Source organism: Mya arenaria, chromosome 9, assembly GCF_026914265.1.
Source record: "Mya arenaria isolate MELC-2E11 chromosome 9, ASM2691426v1".
In the NCBI taxonomy this organism is placed as follows: Eukaryota; Metazoa; Mollusca; class Bivalvia; order Myida; family Myidae; genus Mya; species Mya arenaria.
In genome coordinates, this window is record NC_069130.1 from 41,991 (window position 1) to 55,147 (window position 13,157).

The window sequence follows — 13,157 nt, forward strand, 5'->3', positions numbered from 1 at the left end:
TATTATTATTATTATTATCGTCATCTTCATCCATTTTCCCCTAAATTTCTAAGTTGTTTTTCAATCCGAGAACGTCAAATACCGCTTTATGCAGACTACAAAAGCAAGATTATAATTTATACCAGTACATATTTAAATCATGTGATACAATGGAAAACGGCTACATATTTAAAAAACAAAAACAAAAAAAACACTAACATGCATTTAAACTCATTTTGCAACAGTAATTTACAAATTTGTATTCATTAACCAAATGTTTTAAAATGTTTCAGTTTCAGAATAACAATTATTGTCATTTGTTTGTCGCCATATCTACCAATACGGCACTCAAATCGCAAATAAACATATGTTTACTGTAAACATCACCATAGTCGAACAGATAATCTGCTATGATCATGAAAACATGTATTTGTACTGTATTGGTCACTTGATGAAGTGGAGTGTTAGCGAGGCGTGTGAATACGAACAGATCACTTGAGTGTCACTCCCCCTATTTCACTCAAGTGACCACTTGAGTGTCCCGTACGGAAATGTGGTTGGAGTGTGAGTGAGAGTGGATGTTCTGAATTCGGCCCATTGATTTTCGCTAAAATTGGCTCGTTCCAATACAAAAAATAAAAAGTTGTCAAACGTTCAATCTGTGAGAGTGCAGCTTTAAGTTTCAGAAAAACAATTATTGTCATTCGTTTGTCGCCATATCTAGCAATTAGGTACTCAAATCGCAAATGAACAGGTACACAATGTGTTTGTATTCGTACATTGACATAGCGGCCTTAAATTGTTTTCTACTTCAAAGCATTTATATATGAGTTTTCTTCTAAAACAATGCTAAAATAATTGTTTTTCTATGCAAAATTTATCACGCTAGAGCGATTTTTTTTTCAAAAGTCGATCAAGCAGTCCAGCGGCCTAGCGGCGTGAAGTTAGCAGCCTGATGGCCTAGCGGGCTAAAATTCCCAAAACACAATCCAACAGCTAATGTCAATAGAAATATCTGTATTTTACTGGCGTTGGCTGCTAATGTCAACAGAAATATCTGTATTTTACTGGCGTTGGCTGCTAATTTCAACAGAAATATCTGTATTTTACTGCCGTTGGCTGCTAATGTTAACAGAAATATTTGTATTTTACTGGCGTTGGCTGCTTATGTCAACATATATATTTTACTGGCGTTGGCTGCTAATGTCAACAGAAATATCTGTATTATTCTGGCGTGTTGGCTGCTAATGTCAACAGAAATATCTGTATTTTACTAGCGTTGGCTGCTAATGTCAACAGAAATATCTGTATTTTACTAGCGTTGGCTGCTAATGTCAACAGAAATATATGTATTTTACTAACGTTGGCTGTTCCTGTCAACATATAGATCTGTATTTTACTAAGGTTGGCTGTCGAAGTCGTTCGCATCTCTGGAAATACTTCGAGAAGGGAAACATTTGATAACCGAAAAATAAAACATATTTTATCTAACCCAACACATCGAACAGTATCATACATCATCAGAAAATCGAGATAACCGAGTTCGACATGGCGAGTTCCGACTGTATGTTTTATATTAAGATAATATTGTACTATTATCATTTGAATGAAGTTATATATGTATAACAAAACAAGAAAATGCACGTGCAATAATGAATTTGTAGCTATAGTCAAACCCCGTTGGTTCGAACTCGCTTGGGTCGAATTCCACTTTGGCTCGAACTGGATGTAAAGGACCGATTTCTTTATATTTAATATAATCGTTCCCGCTTGGCTAAATTTTCCGAGGCTCGAAGTATTTTCGCCGGTGCCTAGTCAACGGGGTCTTACTGTATGTGTGTTTTTGTATCTTCGTTCAATATAGTCATGTTAGAGCAAACATCAACTTTCTTTCATCGATTTATTGATGACTATGTACAAATCATGTCAAGAATTCCTCTACAGACCTGAAAAAGAAAAAACAACACAATTTAGATATGTAAATTATAACCAACGCAAATTCTGCATTTAAGGCTATACATGATAACGTTCCACGTGTCTCGGATGTAGGGATAATTATTTCAAACATGTTCGGTTAAGGGGTATTGTTTCTTTTTTAGATTTGTTTTCGTCCCTAATTCATTATAAAACAGAGTTAAGATCATTTTTCGGGATTTGCCAACACTATGGCAAACCTTAATTATACTCCAGATAAGGATTAAATTGGTCCAATCAAAAAACTCAGTTACGTTCACCGGTTCGAGGCGGTTACCCCAACAATGAGTTACCCAAGGCCAATACGTCTGTTTTTTGCTGACTGCTTCGAGGCGGTTACCCCAACAATGAGTTACCAGACGCGAATACGTCTATTTTTGCAGACCGCTTCGAGGCGATAACTCCAACAATGATTTACCCGACGCGAATACGCCTGTTTTCTTTGACCACTTTGAGGCAGTTACCCCAAAAATGAGTTACTAGAAGCGAATACGCCTGTTTTCTTTGACCACTTTGAGGCAGTTACCCCAAAAATGAGTTACTAGAAGCGAATACGCCTGTTTTCGCCGACCACTTTGAGGCAGTTACCCCAAAAATGAGTTACTAGAAGCGAATACGCCTGTTTTCTTTGACCACTTTGAGGCAGTTACCCCAAAAATGAGTTACTAGAAGCGAATACGCCTGTTTTCTTTGACCACTTTGAGGCAGTTACCCCAAAAATGAGTTACTAGAAGCGAATACGCCTGTTTTCTTTGACCACTTTGAGGCAGTTACCCCAAAAATGAGTTACTAGAAGCGAATACGCCTGTTTTCGCCGACCGTTTCGAGGCAGTAGCCCCAACAATGAGTTACTAGAAGCGAATACGCCTGTTTTCGCCGACCGTTTCGAGGCAGTAGCCCCAACAATGAGTTACTAGAAGCGAATACGCCTGTTTTCGCCGACCGTTTCGAGGCAGTAGCCCCAACAATGAGTTACTAGAAGCGAATACGCCTGTTTTCGCCGACCGCTTTGAGCCAACAATGAGTTACTAGAAGCGAATACGCCTGTTTTCGCCGACCGTTTCGAGGCAGTAGCCCCAACAATGAGTTTCCCGACGCGAATACGTCCAATTTCGTTGACCAGTTCGAGGCGGTACTCCAACATGATTTGATCAAGATGTGTTGCTTAATGTTAGTTTATCTCTCTTGGTTTGTGTCAATGTGTGACTTGTTCCATATGTGTTAGGCCTTGAATCTTTTGGCTACTGGACTTGTCCCTGTATTTTCCATTTGTAGTAATCAATACAGCATTGGTCAAGCCATACGTCTGACCTCTGCACACCAACCCATTGACATACTGTCATAACACTATTCAGAAAATAATACTTAATAACTATTTTTGCAAAACATGTTTCGGATAACCGCCTTAGAACGGTCAGCGAAAACAGAAGAGACCACTGGGGCTCATACATGGTTTTGGAGATATCAACCCATCAACCTAACACGGTTGTCCGGTTCGCGCAGTGGTTGCCACACTCGCTTCTGGCCAAGGCGACCCGGGTTCAATTCCCGGCCTGAGCGCATGTGAGGTTAATGGGTTGATATCTCCAAAGCCGGACAAGTAGGTCTTCTCCGGGTACTCCAGTTTCCTCCACAACACAAGTTCACACTCTCTAGCAACATCGTGCCAACGAGAATGACTTAGTATAGGTTATTATAACTTTCTTCACAATCGTTGTAAAATATATAATGTTTAAACTAAACTCACATTCATCATTATATTAATATGTCTAGAAAGATCAAGTACAAATGAATAATCAAAGTAAAACAAATCTTTACACACATATCAAACTTACGGAATTGACAGATGTAGGGGAAAGACAGGACTATGTCGTAGGATATTCCGTCACAGTCCATATCGTCCCATTGGCCTTGACGTGCTTGGACGAACACTCCACAATCTTCCGTGCTGTGGTACTGGTCGATGAAACGGCCCGGCATCCGGTTAAAGTATGTAGCAGGGATACCTGGGTAAATGGAAAGTGTTGATTGTTAATTAGATCGTTAGGTATGTTAATGGTCCGCCAAACCTTCGTCAGCCGAAACTTCGTCCTTTCCTTAATGTAAACTTCATCAGTTGATTGCTTAAGGTCAGACATCACGAACTATTTTTCGATGTATTCTATAGTCAGTTAACCAATTTGCATACAAGATAACACTGATTTCTAGTACTTCACGACCCCAACACTTTATATCGAAAGAAGGCTCCACTTGTGTTATTAACGTGGAACAGCGATAAAAAAGTAAAGTTTCTCGCAAGAAAAATAAAATTGGTTGAACGTAACCACTGTGTTTTCAGTAAAATGACAATATCCGGTATACAAGGACAAACAAAAGGATGAAAATGTTAATAATAAAAGGTAGATAAAGTAGATCTTGCATGTTCAGCGTGTTTTTTTAAATCACAGTCCATTTAGCTTCAGAACCTATAAATATGGAAGGTAGCCAATGGTCTGAGATGGAATAACCGTGCTTTGACTCACTGTCATGTTTCGATTAAAATAAATAAGGCATGCAACAATGAGTAGGCACTTTCGAATTGGTGTAATTTGCCCTATAGGATATTTGATGATTCATCTTTAATACATAAAAACAATCATTGTGGATATTTTACTGATGAGAAGGGTAGCGCGGAAATAATCCTTCCACACACGATATCGTTATGGCCATTATCATCAATCGGCCATTTAAAATAAATAAACTACAGTCATCACCCACCGGAGTCCCATTGCCACTCTCCTCCGAGGTCCGGTCATGAAGTCCGATCCAAACTGGTTGAACGTATGGAATTTTCGTCAGCATCTTGTACGTGAAGTCGTTTTTGCTCTGACTATCAATTGACAACAAATGGCCGTTCCTTCTTGCACAGTCTTGTTTGGCGTGCATCCAGGACTGTTTGGTGTCTATGAACTGGTAGCAGTACACTCCGTCGGTGGAGACGTGCGTAGGGTCGGGGTGGCCAAGACGCACCAGGCATTTCCCCATCGATGACATAGCTAACACATTAATATAGCAAATAACACAGTTTCAATGTATAAAGTAATAGCTTATCTTCTTCAAACATCAGTCTAGGATTATAAAGACAAGACGTGAATAGAAAAGTGGTTGTTAAAACAAGGTATTTATAACTCTATGAAAACTACAGGGACAAGCTTAGTAGTCAAATAAAACTCAAATAAAGGTTTAAGACAGGTTATTTCCAACTGATTTATATTTGTTCTGAAATAGCGTTGTCTTTAAACAAAACGATACTTTAACTGTTATATTTCCAAAGATATTCTACCATGGTTCTTGTACAATATTGGATTAACCCGGTTTTTAAAAACAACACAAATGTGTTGTTATGTGTTTCTTGTGTCGGACAAACAATATTTTGTTAGTCTTATAGGAATACCTGGAGGAAATAATACGGTTTGAAAATCTTAAAAATATACAAAATTGCGGATATATCACCACATGTTTAAAATACAATTGTATTTGACCCCAAGAGTTTTAAGGTTTGTAAGTATCGTATATCTTTAGCACAAGCAATTGTTTCAACTGTGTGGCTACACTTTCCGAATTTAAGATGCATATACAATGAATAAATTCCTACCAATTTCAATATTTTACCTGCAGTAGTAGTCCGCCGAGTTGATGTTGTTAGCATTGTGGTTGTTGTTGGGGGTATTGTTGTCGGTCTTGGTGTCGTTGTCTTTGTAGTTGTTGGACCTTGTGTTGTGATCGTCGTTCGTCTTGTTGTTGTTATTGGTTGTTGTGTTGTTTTCGCTGTTGTTGGGGTTGTTTGTTGTCGAGTTGTCGTTCTGGGTTTTGTTGCGGCAGACGTTTGTTTTTGTGTGACAGTTGTTGGCGAAGCTGTGGAAGGAATGGTAGTGGTTGAGTGATGACTTGTGTGTGGCTTGGTCGAGTGACTACCAGTGGTCTTGGTAGACACAATCGGGGCTGTGGCTATAGTATAGAAATGAACCTAAATATGGTTTCGAGCTCCTAATATCATTACCAATTCATTGTAGTCTTTTGAATTGTACGTTCGAATATTTATAAAAAATGTTAAGAAAGTGAGAAATTAACTTATGTTTCAATTTCATTTTTATAACGAGCAAAGTGAATGCTGTTTTTGTTATTTTCAAAACAGTAATTCTGCAAAACATGCATTTTATTTTGGATTCTAATTATTTTAGTAGAAACACGATGGTTACTGATCAGATACTTTTCACTCTTTATTTCTCTCACATTGTGTTGTTGGCGTTGTTGGTTGTGGCGTTGTTGTTTTCGTTGTTGGTAGTGGCGTTGTTGTTTTTTGTTGGTAGTGGCGTTGTTGGCATTGGTGTCTTTGGTGTTGTTGGTATTGCTGCTGATGTCGTCTTTACTGTAGGAGACAATATTATATTGTTAGTTTTCGATCAACAGAAACTAACTGTTGAGTATTGTTAATTGGGACTTTATTCTTGCAACGCGAACGAATTAAGCGAATGGCGAATTTAGTACTTTTATGATAAACATAAATTAAAGTTGGAACAAATAATACATCATACAGTAGCAGTTATCTTTATTTAGTTAACGTTAATATAAAATATGGGTTAGTGCCGTGGACGAAGAAAGTTCATCTTGCAAAGCGTAAGCATTTATCGGGTGAGCAAAAAGGCCAACCTGATAAATTCTGCAGCCGATCAAGATGGACTTGTGCCATCCATGGCACTAAACAGTTATTATATTTATCCTGTCACATACATGTTTCATATATAAAAAGTCATTTCAACAAAATTCCAAAAAAACCTCACATTTTAAATATATTAATATCACTAAACATATGAAATGATACAACTTGGCAACTTTGACAAACAAAATGTAAGATTGATCACTATATAAATAAGTCACGTATCTTGCATGCTTTTAACATACTTTTCTTAACATAGTTCAACTGAATGTAGTCCATTTACAGATTCACGTGTTTTCAATATAAATAACGCCATTTCAGGTTCCCGGTTTAGGGCCATGAATCAACTCACTGACATTTCAAAAAATCTGTGCATTCAGGTCAAATGACTAACTAACTGGATATAAAACAACACGTGAACAACTTAAGTTGAACTGTATTATCATCCTTTTTTTCGGGTCGACTTGTATGCAGGATGAAACTTTAAATAAAAATGAGTGTTAAATAATAGAATGGAAAGTACAGGGACAAGTCATATAGCTGAAAGTCTACCCCCCCCCCCCGGTTAAGGCGTCTTTTTATTCCGTCGATGTCTCTTTATAGACAGTAAGACCGCGAATTGTAATTTTTTAGTTTTATCTTATCATAACATGTACATGCTAGGTTTATTCCTAAAACTTACTTTTTTAATACTAAAAGTAAAGCCATATCTGATCGTATAGCTCTGTCAAATAAATTGTAAACCCTTATACGTAAATAAGTTTATATTTGTAAGCCCTTATATGTAACCCTTATATGTAACCCTTATATGTAAACCCTTAAATGTAAACCCTTATATGTAAACCCTTAAATGTAAACCCTTATATGTTAACCCTTATATGTTAACCCTTATATGTTAACCCTTATATCTTAACCCTTATATGTAAACGCTTATATTTTAACCCTTATATGTTAACCCTTATATGTAAACCCTTGTATGTAAACCTTTATATGTAAACGCTTATATTTTAACCCTTATATGTTAACCCTTATATGTTATCCCTTATATGTAAACCCTTATATGTAAACCCTTATATGTAACCCTTATATGTTAACCCTTATATGCAAACATCTAATATGCAAACCCTTATATGTAACCATTATATGTAAACCCTTATATATAAGCCCTTATATGTAACCCTTATATGTTAACCCTTATATGACAACCCTTATATGTAAACCCTTATATGTAAACACTTATATGTTAACATTTATATTTAAACCCTCATATGTAAGCACGTATATGTAACACTTATATGTAAAATCTTAAATGCAAACCCTTATATGTAAACTCTTAAATGTCAACCCTTATATGCAAACATCTAATATGCAAACCCTTATAATTATGTAACCATTATATGTAAACCCTTATATGTAAGCCCTTATATGTAACCCTTATAGGTAACCCTTATATGTAACCCTTATATGTTAACCCTTATATGCAAACATCTAATATGCAAACCCTCATATGTAACCATTATATGTAAACCCTTATATGTAAGCCCTTATATGTAACCCTTATATGTAAGCCCTTATATGTAACCCTTAAATGTTAACCCTTATATGCAAACATCTAATATGCAAACCCTTATATGTTAGCCCTTATATGTAACCCTTATATGTAACCCTTATATGTAACCCTTATATGTTAACCCTTATATGTTAACCCTTATATGTTAACCCTTATATGTAAACGCTTATATGTAACCCTTATATGTAAACCCTTATATGTAAACCCTTATATGTAACCCTTATATGTAACCCTTATATGTTAACCCTTATATGTTAACCCTTATATGTTAACCCTTATATGTTAACCCTTATATGCAAAGCCTTATATGTAAACCCTTATATGTAACCCTTATATGTTAACCCTTATATGTAACCCTTATATGTTAACCCTTATATGTAACCCTTATATGTAACCCTTATATTAAACCCTTATATGACAACCATTATATGTAAACCCTTTAATGTAAACATTTAATATGAAAACCCTTATATGTGAACCCTAATGTACTCGGGACTACCTAGATCTATTGCTGGAATGTTTCCCTGGCATGTTTGTATCTGTATGTCAGTGTTCTTCACGATGTAGCCGTACTGAAAATGAATACAAACATAAGTTGATAATAATGTATTCATGGTTGAATGAGAATGTGCAGTGTCTATTTATTAGCGATTGTCATCTGTTATCTGTAACCGGTAACTTAAGCTACTTAGCTGTATTCCATCTATTGTATATATACTTGGAAAAGAAAGACCTTGGACATGGGTTTAAATTGAGTTTTTAAACTTCGGCTGGATCCTGTAATTCAGTTTGAGTTTCAAAATAATTTTCCAAGAAAGGGGTTCCGACCCATAATACAACGCAAGAATAAAACAAACAAAAACATCAGAAGATATGAGTTCAGCTTTCTATCGATTAATTAATAATTATTCCTCAACATTTTGTTTCATAATAATATCAATAACATATATAGTTGTTGTTTTTTATTTCAAACATTTCATGAACTAAATGGCATATATTTTGGAATTCATTTTCACCATTGTACGATGAACAGATACAAAATTGTGATTCCTGTCTTAAGTGTTGACATTGAAAAAACGTGGTGTTCTTGTTTCACAGTTTTAATTTCAAAATTTACAAAACAATGTCTACATATTGTATCCTCTCATGGAGTCTCCAAATGACGACCAGGGCTGGTATTCAGCATTGAACTTACGTTAATCTTATGGTCATATATCATTGACTTTATTTACTCTATTGGTCAGTATTTAATAACAAGTAATCCGATTAGCTTCATCGTTCTTAGGTCCAAAAGACCAATATTGAATATCAGCCCAGAGTTTCAATAAACAATTTATGGACAGAAAATTGAAATCTCGCTAACGATTTCCTGACATGCAACATTTCTTAGTATTCTCCTGGATTAAACACGGATTTAAAATGTTTATATGCGTCAGAGCCGAGTGAACATCTAATATTAATGAGCCTTTAAGAATCTAAGAGCCTTTTATAGTTCAAAACTTCAAATATATTAAAAGTTCTTTGACAACACAGTCATTTTTAACTCCCTGGCTAAACCCAACAAATCCAAAGATCTTCACAGAGGTAACTCAATTATTTCTTCAAAATGTCTTTATACATGAAGTAGCAATTTCTTAGAGATGAATATTAATTGCATCAGTATCAGACACAATTGACCTGATGATCAATATATAAATTCAACTGCCACATTCTCCTAATGCAACACAATTCTTAACATGATTATTTACCCATACATGATTTTGTTTTTATTTTTATGACTTTTGTACCTGCATCAAATAGGGCTTTGACGCTGAATATACGTAATGAATAGTAACTTATGTAATAATTTGGCCATATATGTTTCAATAATAATTTTAACTGGTGGATATTTTCTTTGAAATATTTAAAAACAAATGAGTTGTCGAAGGGCTTTTTTGAGGATGTATATGTGATTTCCATTTTCTTTCGTTTTTGAAAAAGTTCAGTGTTTCTAATAAACGTCAAAACTCAGCTATTAAAATACGTTGTTGTAGCCTGCACCAGACTAACGATATTAAATTTCATTAAAATCAGGTCTGTGGCAATTAATTTGGATTTTATTTTTAATTTTGTTTACTAGAATTAATAACAATCTCCAAGGCAAAGCTTGGTTGTCCGGTTAGCGCAGTTGTTGCCCACTCGCTTCTCACCAGGGCGACCCGGGTTCCATTCCCGGCTTGGGTTCATGTGATTTTGGTTGGTGGTCACTAAGCCGGACACGTTGGTTTTCTCTTGGTTCTCCGGTTTCCCCCACCACACAAGACCACACTCTCGCGCGACTTTCTTCACAATCATTGTAAAATATTAAATGTTATGTTTAAACTAAGGCTCGATTGCATCAATTAAAAACAAACGTGTATGATAAAAATCGTATTGCATTACCTCTCATGAATATCATCTATATATAGATTCTTCCTTTTTTATACAGATGTTTAATCACCATAGAAGAAAGGTTAAAGTGTCTCTGTACTGACCTTATTTTCGTTTCCAATGACTGCAAACTTCGGGTCGATTCCTGGCAGGTCATAGAACGGTTTACAGTCGAATTCGTACATATACCCGTCCACAGTCGAACTCTCGTCTGGTGTCGCGTGAATTGCCGCCTCCACCTAAAGGTTAAACACGACTAATGTATTTTTGTCATTACACTCGGAACATTTCGGCCATTTTCCATCGGAAACAACTTCGGATATATGCCGGTACATCAGTAGAAGTAGTTCGTAAACTGTAGTAAAGTGTATGAATGCATGAATAATAAAGATCCCAGGAAAACTCATTAAGCTTAACCACTGGATTGAAATTACTACGCGATCTATTTGCAGCGTACTAAAATGTTAATATTTCGGATATTGTAAACCGTCCATGTACATTCGATGTTGTTTTCGACACAGTGGCTTGATGACAAAGGCTCATTAAAGTCACAATAAAAAAATTCAACTAGCCAAAATTATATTTTATGCATACTTGAACATGTATATCATCAATATTATACATTGCCATAAACATAAAATGAGATGAGATGAGAGCCTTTGTCATCAAGCCACTGTGGTTTTCGATGTAAAATAGCCGAGGTGATCCGAATTGTTATTGATTATCAAGAGTTATCTAGAGTCCGTATTCTATTCAGTTTCATACGTCTCTTAATCGTTAGAAACTTCTTCTCCTTCATATTATTAAAAAGGCCCCCTTTATTTATTTATGACATTCAAAAATTAGCATTTCTGAGTCTGAATCTCTCAGTCAGGGTCAAGAATATGGGTTCTGACATAACTTACTGATCAATGCTTATCAAGTTATGTTTTGCTATGCTATCTGTACAAGTGGCGTTCAACCATTTACTATTAAGTATGTTATTCACCGCATCACATTTTGAGAAACTCGGTTTAAACATTTAGTAAAGTTTAACCTGGTAAGAGCAAAGACATGGGTAGTCTCCCTTTGCAGACCCGAGGAGAAGGGCAAGGACAAACACAATTGGTCCCATTGTACACCAAAATGATCTGAAAAGGAAACGTGGAATAGATATAAATTATAGTGGCTTAATGTTGATACTTGTTTGTGGTTTGATCACCTTGCAATTTCGATATCAAAGAGTGAAATAATTATAAATTTAGTGTTTTAAGATGCATTTTCGGAAAAAAAATATTTTTCCAACAACATGAGCGAAGTCTTTTCAGTAGTTGTTTGAAACCAGTGTCAGCTGACGTTTCATGGATTCAAGAGAATTTCATAATGTTAGATATCACCATTGATCAAATCGATGGCCTAGAGGAAGGCTGTTGTATCGCCTCCTTTTGCTTTATAGAGTTGACAACCTCAATATCCAAGGAACCGGACAAAATACTTCGAGCCATTCGAATATCGAGCCAAACGGGAATGCTTACAAAGAGTAAAACATAATCGGTCGTTTACATTAAGTTCGAGCCAACGAGGAAATCGAACCAAACGATATCGAGCCACCGGGTCTAAAGACTTAAAACCGTCCAGCACTAAGTCCGCGATACGTATAAACGTGTATGCAAAATATCTCTTCATTAAATTGAATTGGTTTTAACCGACCTTTTTTAGCAACAAGAAAGAACCATGCTTAAGAATTAAAATTAACAAGTTAAAATGCATGTATATATATTACTGACGGCAAAATTCAAAAACAATTACCTTCTTATAAGTCAATTCTCAATGTTATCCTACATAACTCCACTTAAGCATCGGCGCTATCTATATTTGTGTTAAGAGATAAGACGTCAAGTTGGAACAGTACTTAAATAGAACTAGGTTTTGAAGCCGCACTCTCACAGATTTACTGTTTCGACAAATTGTTTTATTCTTCATCTTAGAATGAGCCAAATTTTGCGTACATATCTGAAAACAAGTGGTATAAGACTGCTGATAAAATATCAGATTGCAGTTTTTCATATCTAATTTGAAAATGATAATATGATGAAGCCTTACTAAGCTTTAAGAGAACATGGACATAAATATGAAAATCTGCGATTTGTTTTTGTCAGCAATCTTATATCACTGGTTTCTATGCATTTTCGCCAAAAAAGGCTTGTTCAAAGACAAAAAATGAAAAGCTGTCCAAACGTTCAATCCGTGAGAGTGCAGCTTTAAATGTTAACGGTTGTTATATATATATATTCTTTTTTTTAATTAGTATGTAGAAGACCTGCGATATTTCAGTACAAGATACAAGATGCAAAATACATAAATCTTTATTTAAAGTCGGGTATATGCTAACAAGTAACCATAGCTCAATGAGCTATTTTCCGACATTAATAACAAACATACATAACATATCAAAAAAATATCATTGCTTTAGAAAAAAAAACGCATATAAAAATGCTCTGAAATAGCACATCTATACGGCCGCCTTGTTTATGTATGAATAAAAAATAT

The 13,157-nt window shown here is 35.5% G+C and overlaps 1 long non-coding RNA gene across 1 annotated transcript; it reads right to left on the reverse strand.

The window, feature by feature from the left end:
* Positions 1-10,778: 10,778 nt before the first annotated feature.
* Positions 10,779-12,477, reverse strand: LOC128245339 (uncharacterized). Its single transcript, XR_008263125.1, has 3 exons — positions 12,417-12,477; positions 11,665-11,758; positions 10,779-10,867 (listed from the first exon to the last, which is right to left on the reverse strand). It is a non-coding gene; the product is annotated as an uncharacterized LOC128245339 (long non-coding RNA).
* Positions 12,478-13,157: the final 680 nt, after the last annotated feature.